The sequence below is a fragment of the Populus nigra genome, chromosome 2 (assembly GCF_951802175.1).
Source record: "Populus nigra chromosome 2, ddPopNigr1.1, whole genome shotgun sequence".
Taxonomy (NCBI): domain Eukaryota; kingdom Viridiplantae; phylum Streptophyta; class Magnoliopsida; order Malpighiales; family Salicaceae; genus Populus; species Populus nigra.
In genome coordinates, this window is record NC_084853.1 from 42524717 (window position 1) to 42536922 (window position 12206).

The window sequence follows — 12206 nt, forward strand, 5'->3', positions numbered from 1 at the left end:
ATTGAATATTTTAATTTATACTGATGGTGAAGATATTATTAAAGTATTTTTTTACAACAAAGTTAAATCTCTTTCAAGTTAATTTTTAAGCCAGCCAAATTAATATATTCAACAAAAATATCAAATTCATTTTACCAAAATTCAAATTCAAATAGTTTGATTTCAAACAAAGCATTAAGATCAAATTTAAGGCATATATCTTATTCAAAGTTAAACTCGAGCCAATTTTTCATATTATAGATATGTTAGTTAATATTAGTTTATGTTTTTTAAAGTATTTTTTATTTAAAAAATTATTAAATTAATACTTTAAAATATTTTTTAATAATTTTAATATATTAAAATTTTAAAAAAGTTAAAAATATTATTTAATATATTTTCAATTAAAAATCACTTAAAAAAATAAAGATACTATATTGAAACCGATTGGGAATGTCGTGCAAACTGTTTTCTTGAAAAAAAATTTAATTTTTTTTATTAAAATTTAATATGATTTTTATGTTTTGAATTGTTTTGATGTGTTGATATAAAAAAAATTAAAAAATAAAAAAAATATTATTAATATATATTTTAACATGAAAATTTATTATTTAAAAAGTATCTATTGCATTTTGATTTTGATGAGTTTTTACTTGCCCTCCTATTAGTTAAAGTTGCCGAGGACTTTTTTTTATTTAACAATTACTAACTCCTATACTTTTATTTTTTTTAAAAAAAACATTCTCCAATAAGAAAATCCCTAATGCGCTTAGCGGGACACGTACATAGACATGTTCTTTAGTGGACACGTATAGAGTTTGTATGACTATATTTCTTAAAACATCTTCTAGAGACACGCGTCTTCTATCTGACTTTTACTAGCGTTACGGAAACAGAGACAGAGACAGAGACAGAGGCAGATTGACGAATAAGATTTGAACACATGTATGGTCAAAGATTACTGCCAGGACCACTCCATTCACGGACGTGGAGAAACGTCACAGGTAAACCTTGAGGACTTTCAAATGTAGGAATTCGACAACAAATTTTGCTGCTCTCTCAAGAATCTGCCGCCACTGGATTTTCTGGCATTAGGAATTTGTCCTCTTTCCTGGAAAGATCCCTTTCATTTTATTTTTTAGGGAGACAGAGACTTGAAAAGTAGAGAGTGAGGTCTGAGCCTCGGAGTGTTTGTTTTGGAAATGCACGTTTACACAAGACAGCACTTGTATTACGACCAGGCAGGAAATTAACGAAAAGCAATTCCTGTGCAAAAAGCGCAGTAGAGAAACATTATTCGTTTGAACAGTGTAACAATGAAATAGTATTTTCACATGTTATATGGTCTATTAGTTATTATGAAAATAAATAGGCATCTTTTTATTTTTTTTATATGCAAAATGATATTATTTCTCTTAAAAAAACCCAATCAAATAGCTTCAAAATGCATTTTTAGATTTTTATTTTTTATGTGATTAAATTACCTTTAAAAATAAAAATTCTTTAACTTGACACAAGGGGCTCTCTCGGACTTTCATCTTGACTTTTTTGTTATTATCAAGCAGGGAAAGGGATGATTTGATATTTTAACACATAAAAAAAATTAATTACAATGTCTGTTAGCAAGTAAGTCATCTTATTGTATTTAGATGACAAAAAAAGATCATCTTAGTGTTTCTCCATATGTCATGACAAGATCTCCATCAATGGGCGGCATGTGCAACTTAATTTCTTTTGGTTTGATGCCGATTGATTTTTTTTCTTCTTTTTTTATCTTCTCTTCTTGAATTCCATGCTTGACCTTCAAAATTTTCACAACATCCCTTTAATTTTCTTTTCATTCAGATTTGTTTCATATTCTTTTAATTGCTATTTTTTTTATTTTGACTAATTCATAATTTTTATTTTTTTCAATTGCATTCTCCTTCAGTTTTTTTATATATTAAATTTGATCTTTATTCTTTTATTTGCTATTTTATTTATTTGAGATGATTTTTATTTTTTTTACAATTTCACCATACATGTTTTTTCATATCATATTTTACTCTTATTATTTTGATTGTTAATTTTTTTACTTTGGTATTTTTTTTTAATTTTATTACTTAACATTTAACTGTTTAGGATTTGAACTTCTTAATTGAGCTCGGGTCTAAGATTTCACGGGTTGCGAATTTAAAAGATTAACTCAGGTTTAGAAAATTCGTCTGGATTACTTGATTATTTTTTTAAGCTCATGTTTTTTCAATTTCATCCTTCATCATTTAATTTAATTGGAGATTGAGCTGTATATTTTTATTTGATTTCTATAGAATTTTTTCACTAATTTTTAAAATGACCTAAGTTATCTTGAGTATTTTTATTTGTCATTTTTTTTGTTAAATATATATTTTTTAAAAAATATTTTGAATTAAGTTGCTTTTTTATATCATATTATTACATTAAACTTGGTTTATTAAATTTAGTCATGTCAATGACTTGGGCATTGGATTTTTATTGCTTCTTTAAAAACACTATTGTTGCGTGAGTATTTTTTTTTAATTTAAAAAGAATTTGATCCGAGTCGCAACGTAACACGGACTACCAATCTAGATGTACTTGAGTCATTTTTTTTGGATGGTTTAATAGAATTAGGCTTTCTAATTCTTTTTTTCTATTTATATTCCACGAGGCTATCATGATCTCATGTACTAGATCACAAGTTTTATAATTAATCATGATTAACTTAAGTTAATCTAATATATCATTATTTTAATATTTTTCTTATAAAAAATATAGAATCTGATATATCTTCTACTAAATATTTGAATTTTTTTCCGTATAATATACATTAGATTTTTCACTTTCTAACATTTTGACTGTTTTTTTTTAGAGGATTAGAACGAAAGCAAGGCTGACCCGGCAGCATACAAATTGAATAATGAATCCAAAGTCAAGGTAACTTGGTCTCGGATGACAACAAAATGGGGGTTGGCCCAAAATAAAGCAAGGCCCGTGGTTATTCAATTATCGGACTCGGAGCAAGCATATCACGAGGCGCATCCAATGACTAAGCGGTCGAGTGACTGACCTGTCAGGTCAGGCTACTGGAGAACAATCAGATACATGAACTCAACAGGTCATTAATGGATGGTTCAAGGCAGTTAAACATGAGAATTGTTGTATCATCGACACAGAGCTAATCAAAACTGCCTGCAGAATCTGATTTTAGGTTACAATAAAGCAGCCTCGGCAACAAACACACGCCAAAATGCGAAGCGAAGCTCCAGCAAGAACTTGTGAGGGGTATGTCCAAGAAGTTCCTCGAGCTTTCCTTGACTGATAAAATGACCTTGAAACAGGTCCTCAAAGATCATGTTAAGAACCTACGTTAGGGAAGGAAATGTACGAGTTAGTTCCATAAACGTGAAAGACAAGACCAAATCATTCTTCAATAAAGAAAAATGTTAAAGGCAGAAAGGATTGAAGTAGAAACTTCATGGAAATCCACATATGCGACGTCCTTTGCGATAAATGAGCAAGAAAAAATGGGTTTAAAAGGACCCGCTAGTCTTATTGGATCCTGAAATTTAGTTCCATAAACGTGAAAGACAAGACCAAAACGTGAAAGGACCCGCTAGTCTTACTGGATCCTGAAATTTACCCATTTCCCTCGAGCGAATCAAGCCATTCATGATACCAATTGATCATGGGGGGAAGCGACACAGAAAATCAAACTCATTAAGCTTCCGACAGAGCTTTAAGCCAAATGAAGGATCCAATTTAGGAGCAGCACAGAAAACAAGCAACTATTCAGTCCCAGCCAATGTTTGGGAAACAAGAACCACAATTATTACAACTAAAGCTATGCAACAATAGAATACCATGCATAAAAAAATGTCAAATTTCACCTGCATAAACAATCATTCTCAACAAAGAATCAACAACAAAAGCAATGGAACAATAGAGCACTAAGCTTCAAAAACACTAATTTCTTTTACCATCAAAACTCATACAGTACTTTTCAACAAAGCAAACATACCCGATATGAAAATTGGGTTTGCAGATACTGTTGCCACAAAAGGACTAATCATTACTTCCTCATTCGATGTGATATTCAATAAAGCCAACCCAAACGCTCCATTCAGAATATAATTCCCATTGTATTCACTCATTGCCTTTTCTGATTCATCACTGTATGCCTGCAGCTGTGAAGCCCATTCTGTTGTGTTTCAATTTTGGCTTTAATGAGTACAAGAAACTTCTATTACTACCGTTTCTTGTTTTGGGTTTTGGTGATGATCTGAAGGGTTTTTATAAGAGAAACAAACTGGAGAGGTTTTGAGTTTGGTTAAATGAGTCAACTTGAAAAATGAGAAGAGGTTAGGATACAGGAGTTTGGTTGTTGGGTTTGTGGGAGTGAAGGAGAAATAGTTAAAGATGGGTTTGTTAAGTGTTAAGCAATTAAGAGTCCATGAGAGGAAGTATCCTATCGTTCTATGACTCGGTTGTTGAGTTCAGTCTGCATTTCAGGAGAGCAAGGCCTAGACTCTAGAGAGGGAATGAGAGGCTGAGTAAGAGTTTGCATTTTGCATAACAGTAACACAGAGTGCGTGGCTTGTGACAAAAGGTAAATAAATCTAATTTAAGGATGACCTCAAATAGGTCCCCCAACTAAGATAAGACGTTTGATTACATTCCTCTACTTTCAATTCAAGCAATGCTGCCCTGAAAGTATCCACAACAAAGCCGTTAAGAAGAGAAGCTCATGTTTGTCATGTTTCTTACGAATGTTGCACCTTAGACACAAAAAACAAGGTGGAATTCCATCTAGCTCACAATATTTCACTCCTTAAGACACTCATAATAATGCACTCTATAAATCCTATTTTAAACTATTCCAAGAATCTAATTGAATTAGGTAAAATTATGGTTTATTTTGGTATCCAAAATGCAACATTAACACGACTCATGATAGAAACAAGCTCCCTATAGCAATGTCTTGGCCAATGTCAACATGGTTTGTGCAAGTTTGAGGAGCTCCATCCCAAAGTCTGTTGTCTATTGTCAAGTGTTTGAAGCCATTTCTTTGCAGAATTGGGGTGTAAGGATTCCAATCCCTTTTCCTATTTTATCAATACCAGAGACAGAGAAGTTAGCTGAATGGTGCTAATTACTCTCCTTTTCTTCATTCGGATAAATTGCTGGATGAGGATCCTGCAGTGATGCAGCGCTGTACCTTTCTTGCGAAGAGGAGATTGGAGTTGTACAGAAGTGCCCAAGCAGAAATAGATTGCTGATTCTGTGATTCATGAATACTAATTCCTAGTACGTTGATAGGGAAGAGCAGATGGCTTTATGCATCGGCCGGCTTCTTAGCCAGTAGCCAACCTTTTCCTTCTTATAGTTCCTTCTTTTTTTTCTATCTATGGCAACTGGTATCAGTTCTGGGTGATGGGTTGGCTTTTTTGTTTGTACACGTACATGATCGGCTACAGTGAAGATGGTAATCTATCTCAAAGTCTCCGACATAGATATAGAGATCTCTGTGCAGGGGCATGAAATTTTGCATGTCAACTAATCAAATGCTCATAGCCATTATTATCGGAGAGGAGTGCCGGTTTGAAACAGTACCCACGTAACTACAACTTTAGCATCTGCATGGATATGTTGAATACTGAAAGTCCACTTTTGTTTTGTTTCTTCTGCGAGCACTTCTTTTCACTTGGCCTGTAGTTATTAGCCAGGGAGGGGGAAATAGAGAGAAAATAGGTAAAAAAACATAAAAATCAAATGGAGATGGAGATGCGGGGAATCGAACCCCGTGCCTCTCGCATGCGAAGCGAGCGCTCTACCATATGAGCTACATCCCCATTCTTTTCTGGTTGTTAATTAATATTATATCAACTAAGAAACAACAGAGATGCCACCGGATCACAAGGCTGGTTGAACCAATCTCCAAATTTTCCTAATTCCCATCGGTGGAGTAGGGTGCGGGAGTCCATGGATCTCAATGCCGAATCTTGTGGTCGATTTGATCAGCAGTCCAACAATGCCGATGAATACGAATCGAAACTAGGATTTAAAATATAATACAAGACGATGATGCCAGGTGGTGATGATGAGACGAAGCCACCTGTATCCTTTGACCACTAACATTGTACAATAAATTCTGCCTCCCAATCCATGCACACACTGACACACCTCACATGACAATATCACAAAATCGTACAGTTATACCGATGTAGCATGAATTTAATTCCAAAGTTGCTCCCTTCCTTCTTGCAGACAAAGAAAGTTGTCAGTATACATGCACTAACACCTGTGAAACAACACATAACATCATTGCTATTTTATGGCGAAGGAATGCCCTAAATCATTTATGTATGATACTAGTAACAATTAGTATGAAACTGTGGCCAAAAGAGTTTACAAGTACGCCTTCTGAAGATGGAGCAATGTTGTACAAAACCTTCCCCATCAGCTAAAACTTGTGCTAGCTTTGACAAAGAGCTTTAATTTGATGAAGACTCGTCAGGAAGATGGAGAAAACCAGCTTCTCTTCAACCTATCGATACCACGAGAGCTGCAGGTAATGGTGAGGAAGAAATAGCTCAAGAAGAAGAGCCATTAAGTCCAGCAGCACGTTTGTTCCGTGAACCAAAGCTCAATGTCTACATCATTGCAATCATGGGGTGCAAGACCCGAATTGATCCAGATATCAATATTAAAGCCAATACTTGCCTTATACTTTGCTTAAGCACCTCGCTTCTCTAGTTTGCTGGAAATAACTAGAGATTATATCTTCTTTGCCTTTTTTTCATCTGAAAAAAAAAATTAACCAACAGTTCTGTCAGTCACAATATTATATTCTCCAATTTTGTTTTTCAGAAATTGCATTTTGTTTTCTCTCCTCAGAAATATAAATTTATTGTTCTAATTACCTGTTAGGTCTCTAGGATTTTTTTATAGAAAATGTAAAAGTATTTGTAATCAGATTGATCCCTGTGATGAAAGGAATTATAATTTATAATCAACCAAACTAAGAAATGGCAGGTTGTGGATGAGAAAATAACAAGAAAATGAAATGGGTTCGAACAAAGGTTGGTTAAGACAAGCATGTTATTGATCCTGAGCTAAACCAAAACATGGACTCACCAAAAGAGTTCATAGAAGACTACATCTCCAATCTCACCAAAACCACCATTGACAATCACAGCCTCTCTGGGACCTTCATCTCCTGAAGCGGTTGGAGTTTTCAGGATTCACCACTCTCTCGGGGATGGCACTTCTCTAATGTCTCCTCTATTGGCTTGTACTCGACAAATTTCAGATCTAGCGCTTTGCCTACTATTCCTGGAAAGAAAAAGAAGCAAAATGAGAATAAATTTGGATGGTTTTGGAGAAGTGTTATGGCAGTTTTTTGGGGTTTACAGATGTTTTGGAACACTGTGGTTAATGGTTTAATGTTTTTGGCAACAGCATTGTTTTTGAACGACATAGATACCCCTCTAAGAGGTCCTCCAGGTGTTGAGTTTACTCCTAGACGCTTTGTTTGGCGAGCTGTTAGTTTGGATGATATAAAGTTGATAAAGAATGCAATGAGCACTGTGAGTTAATTATTTCTAGCAGCTTTGTTTTCATTCTTATATTTGATCATTTTTATTACTGCTTTTGATCTTTGCAGACCATAAACGATGTTGCTTGCTCTAGGAGTCGCACAGGCTGGATTGTCGCGGTATCTAAATAGAAGACATGGTAAATAAATTTCCATATCCATTCAGCTCGACTTGAAATTAATTAGCCTAATAAAATTAGAGCATCTTGCAGGTTGGAGCAATGAGAATGATTACGAAGCGACGTTGGAGACGAAAAATAATCTTCCAAAGAATATTAGGCTTAGATCAACACCGCTGGCCAACGTAAGACCAGCTTCAGGGATTCAGGCTGATACCATTTCTTTTCTACAGATATAATAACATTTGTTTATAATAAATAGTAAAGCGATTTCCTTAATTAAGTGATCAAGTTCTCGTTCAGGCTTTTGCTGATATGATGGAGAAGAACACCGAAGCAAAGTGGGGCAACTGGATTGGTTATGTGCTACTCCCCCTTACCATTGCAATCCGAGATGACTCATTAGATTATGTTCGGGAAGCCAAGGCAACTAGCAATCAAAAGAAGTGTTCTTTTGAAGCCATGTGCACCTTTTTCTCTGCTGAACTAGTTTCCAAGCTTTTAGGCATCATGGTATATATATACTGACTGTATATATGCACACCATCGTATTTTTAGTTTATATGAAGCATGTGATTAAACAATTGTAATCGGTCTAAGTTGATTTTAATGTTTGATTTACAGACAGCAAGTGCTTTATGCCACAGAATTATCAGTCACATAACAATGTGCTTCTCGAATCTAGTAGGACCCCTCGAGGACATTGGGTTTCATGGACATCCAATAGCTTACCTAGCTCCAAGTTCTTTTAATCAGCCTCAAGTGAGCATTTTTGAGAAAATTTTGTGTCAGAAAGATTATTAACTTTTTTCATAATATCAATCAAAGGTTATGATTCGAAATGCCATAACCATCACATGGATTAGTAAGTATAATGAATTACATATATAATTAGAAGCTGATGGTTAATGGCACGTGTTGCTGGCGTTGATGATCAACTTCCAAAGCTATGTGAATAAGATGGCCATTGTTCTATCAGTTGATGAAGGGACCATTCCTGATCCTCACCAGTTATGTGATGATATTGTTGAATCACTCAAACTCATCAAAGATGCTGTAGCATCTACGGGTCTCATCAAGGATAACATTAAAGCCCGACCGTGTGCTGAGATTCCTGATTACAAAATCACTTCCCTTATTTGTATATATACTGTACTGTCTGAACAAGTGTGTGTGCTAGAATAAGAGTAAGGACTTCTCCTGTCTTTCTCAAATTAGCTGTTGTTGGATTCAAATTACTCTGTCTCGGCAATGATTGCATCTCCCAAAAACGTTTATAGTGTGGTGGCTGACATGTAAGCAAAATCCTGTTACTCCTAATCCTGATGTGGATAGCATGTCTTAGACTAGACCAGAATGGTGGATTAAGTCTTGACTCTTGATTTTCCATGCGTGAATCACTAACCTGACTGTAAAACCAAAAACAATAAAACCTGGTCTTCAACTCCAGGTTTTTAGGGAAGATGTACGGGAAGACTTTCTTAAGGTTTATCTAGTTTAGCTAGCACCATGACACTCTGCAACTCCAGCCTTGTCTTCTTCTTGTTTTCTTTTTTAGTCTGTTGGAATGCAAAGACTTTGCTTGCCGAACGTTAACCGTAAAGATGAGAGAAATTTTTTTTTGATAAGATGGGTTATTTCTAAAAACAGGGGGTATTTTCCAAAATAATCGGCCACGGTATTTACCCTGTATTGAAATACGAGACTCGGTCATCATAACCTACAATCACTTGCATTATTTTAAAGTTGAGATAAACAACTTGTTCTTTGCCTCCCAAGAAGGAACAGGAAAGGGAAAAGACGAAGGTGAAACATAAATTACAAAGACCGCTAACTGCATTTTTCATTGCTTCTATCTTAAATCTTCCAGCATTTGGTTGTTTGTTAGCTTACAACATTTTTTTTTCTCTCTTTTGAAAGATTCTGAGCACTTTTTAATCAAGGAAACTGTCCTCATGGAATGGTCTGCAACTTCTGCTACGGAAGCTTATCTTGATACCCTCAAACTGGTAATGAAAAGCTTCTTCTTTTCACATTTTGTTGATATTTCTTGTTCTTATTTTTTTTGTACACGATAATTCATGATGAGATTTGAATTGTAAAACAGGGGGGATAGAACACCTTGGCATTGAATCAATTTCCTGTTTCTTTTTTTTTATCCATGAGCCCTGTTTTATGCCTTCATTGTGTATTTTTGGCTCCTTGATGAAAATGACATCTTAAGGGCGCAATAGAAATTGGAAATTACTGGGGCTCTTGATGTTAATATAATCATTGCTGAAAAGATATTCTAATGGATCAAGAAAGCGTAGAAATAGCTTCTTTCTCTTCAAAATACCATTTCATGTGGTTATTACGTAGATTAACAATTTCCCCCCTCTTGGATTAACCTGAAAGATTGTTATCGTTGCATATATTGACTAATTTATGTTCCTAATGTTAATGACAAGAAGGGGGATGAAGTTTTATTATGTTAATCAACAGGAGAAATGGTAATTTCCCCCCTCTTGGATTAACCTGAAAGATTGCTATCCGATGCAAATATTGATTATTTTGTGTTTCTAATGTTAATGACAAGAAGATGTTGTGGGGATATCATATTTATACCATACACAACTATATGGATGGAAACGATGTAAAACAGTTTAAGTTGTCACTTTTTAATTGAGAGATCGAGTCCATTTGAATTTATTTTATTATTTTATTTTATTTATTGGAGTTATTTATATTAAACAGTTTTAATAAATGAGTTAAGTCCAATGAGATGCTTTAGAGTTACACCATTTCTATATTTTTCTTTCAATTTAAGAGGTAATTTTTTGATGAATTAAATAAAAATTAAAAATTTGCATAATTTTTAACTTTTATTTTTTTTATTCTTTTAATTCTTAGCTTTTTTCTCTAAAAGTTTTTTTCTTCGCTGATTTAATTTTTTTAGTTCATTGTGTTGCATCAAGATGGGACCAAAATTAATCACCGAAGTATATCTTGATGGTTTGTTTTGATCATTTTTTGGTTTGTCCTCCTGGTGTATATGCACTAAGACACAGCTACAATTATGCATGACCTCCATGGATGGTAGCTAACCACGGTGTTGTTTTTACTTACAGTGTGGCAATCACAAGAGGCGATATGATTCGTGGATGACAAAAGAACCAGGAAGCAATGAATTCATATCAGCCTTAGCAGCAGGAATGAAAGCAAAACTTATTGTGGAGGTGGCATGTGGTGTCTCACCATCCACTGTAGCCTTAGCAGCCGCTGCCCGACAAACTGGAGGCAGGCTTGTGTGCATTCTTCCAGAGCCTGTCCCTGCTGAATCAAAGAAAGTGATCAAAGATTCGGGGTTAAAGGACATTGTAGATTTCAAAACGGGCGACCCCTCCAAGCTATTGCCAAATTACGAAAAAATTGATTTCTCTCTTGTTGATTGTAAAAATGATGAATACACAGGGTTGCTGAAGTTGATAGATGTGAATCCAAGAAGATCAGTGGTGGTGGCGAATAACCTGGTGGGTGAAAAGAAAGGGTTGGGAGGCCATGTTAGGTGTCTTAACGATGAGGTTGTAGTAAGGTCTATGAAGCATCCCATAGGGAAAGGCATGGAGGTTACCATGATCGGAAAGTCCAATGATATCGAGAAGAGAGATTGGGGTAGTAGAGAATCCTCTTCTCCACCCAAAATAAGGGAGAATGCAATGAAGAAAACTATCAGCAGCAATTGGATTGTCAAAGTTGATGAGAAGAGTGGCGAGGAACATATCTACAGGGTGCCTAACTTCATATAGGCCTTTCTCAGCAGAGGCACTCAACATTGTTCTCCCATGCCTCTTGTCGCATCCAGAGAATATGAGGTCTCAGTATGGGGAGTTTGTAACGCAACCGATGTCAAGAGTCATGATCAGGAATCATTCTCACCCCATTGAACCGTGGTCGACAACGACAATTCTTCAAAAGCTCTTGAACCCCCTGGTGATTCTAGTGACCAATAGGAGAAATGTGCTGTTGTCTAGCAGGAACAGAAGTGCTCTAATCTAATTCAGCTACAAGTATGTAGGCTAGTTCATTCTGAATGGTATAATCTGTCGGTGGATCAACCTGAGGCTTAGTAGAAAGTGGCTGGGTAAGAGTCTGTCACATTTGTCGCCTCTTTCTGGTTTAAATTCCCAAGTAAATAGACCAACTTTGATACAAGTCAGGTTTGCAGCTATGTAGCCCTCTCCTGGTGCAAATTTAGGGCATATGGATGTTTTCTGTGAGAAAATCGTTGTGTAACTAATGTTATAATGATGAAGAAAGGCATTTGTGATTACTTAGCTCCTGGCTTAATTATAATGTATGTCCAACTGGCACCTTTTTGTTGGCTCCTCAAGCTTAATGATCAAGACTCTGTGAGGCATGGATCTTGCTTAATAGTTAATACAAACAATTCGCTCAGATGTTTCATAGAAAATATGTCAACATCTGACTGCCCAAGACAATGACTGCTCAATACCCCCTCACCTAGCAACAAA

At 35.3% G+C, this 12206-nt stretch overlaps 1 non-coding gene across 1 annotated transcript; it reads right to left on the reverse strand.

Annotated features, from left to right (window-relative positions):
* Nucleotides 1–5755: 5755 nt before the first annotated feature.
* TRNAA-CGC (transfer RNA alanine (anticodon CGC)) lies at nt 5756–5828 on the reverse strand. The gene has a single exon. It is a non-coding gene; the product is annotated as a tRNA-Ala (tRNA).
* Nucleotides 5829–12206: the final 6378 nt, after the last annotated feature.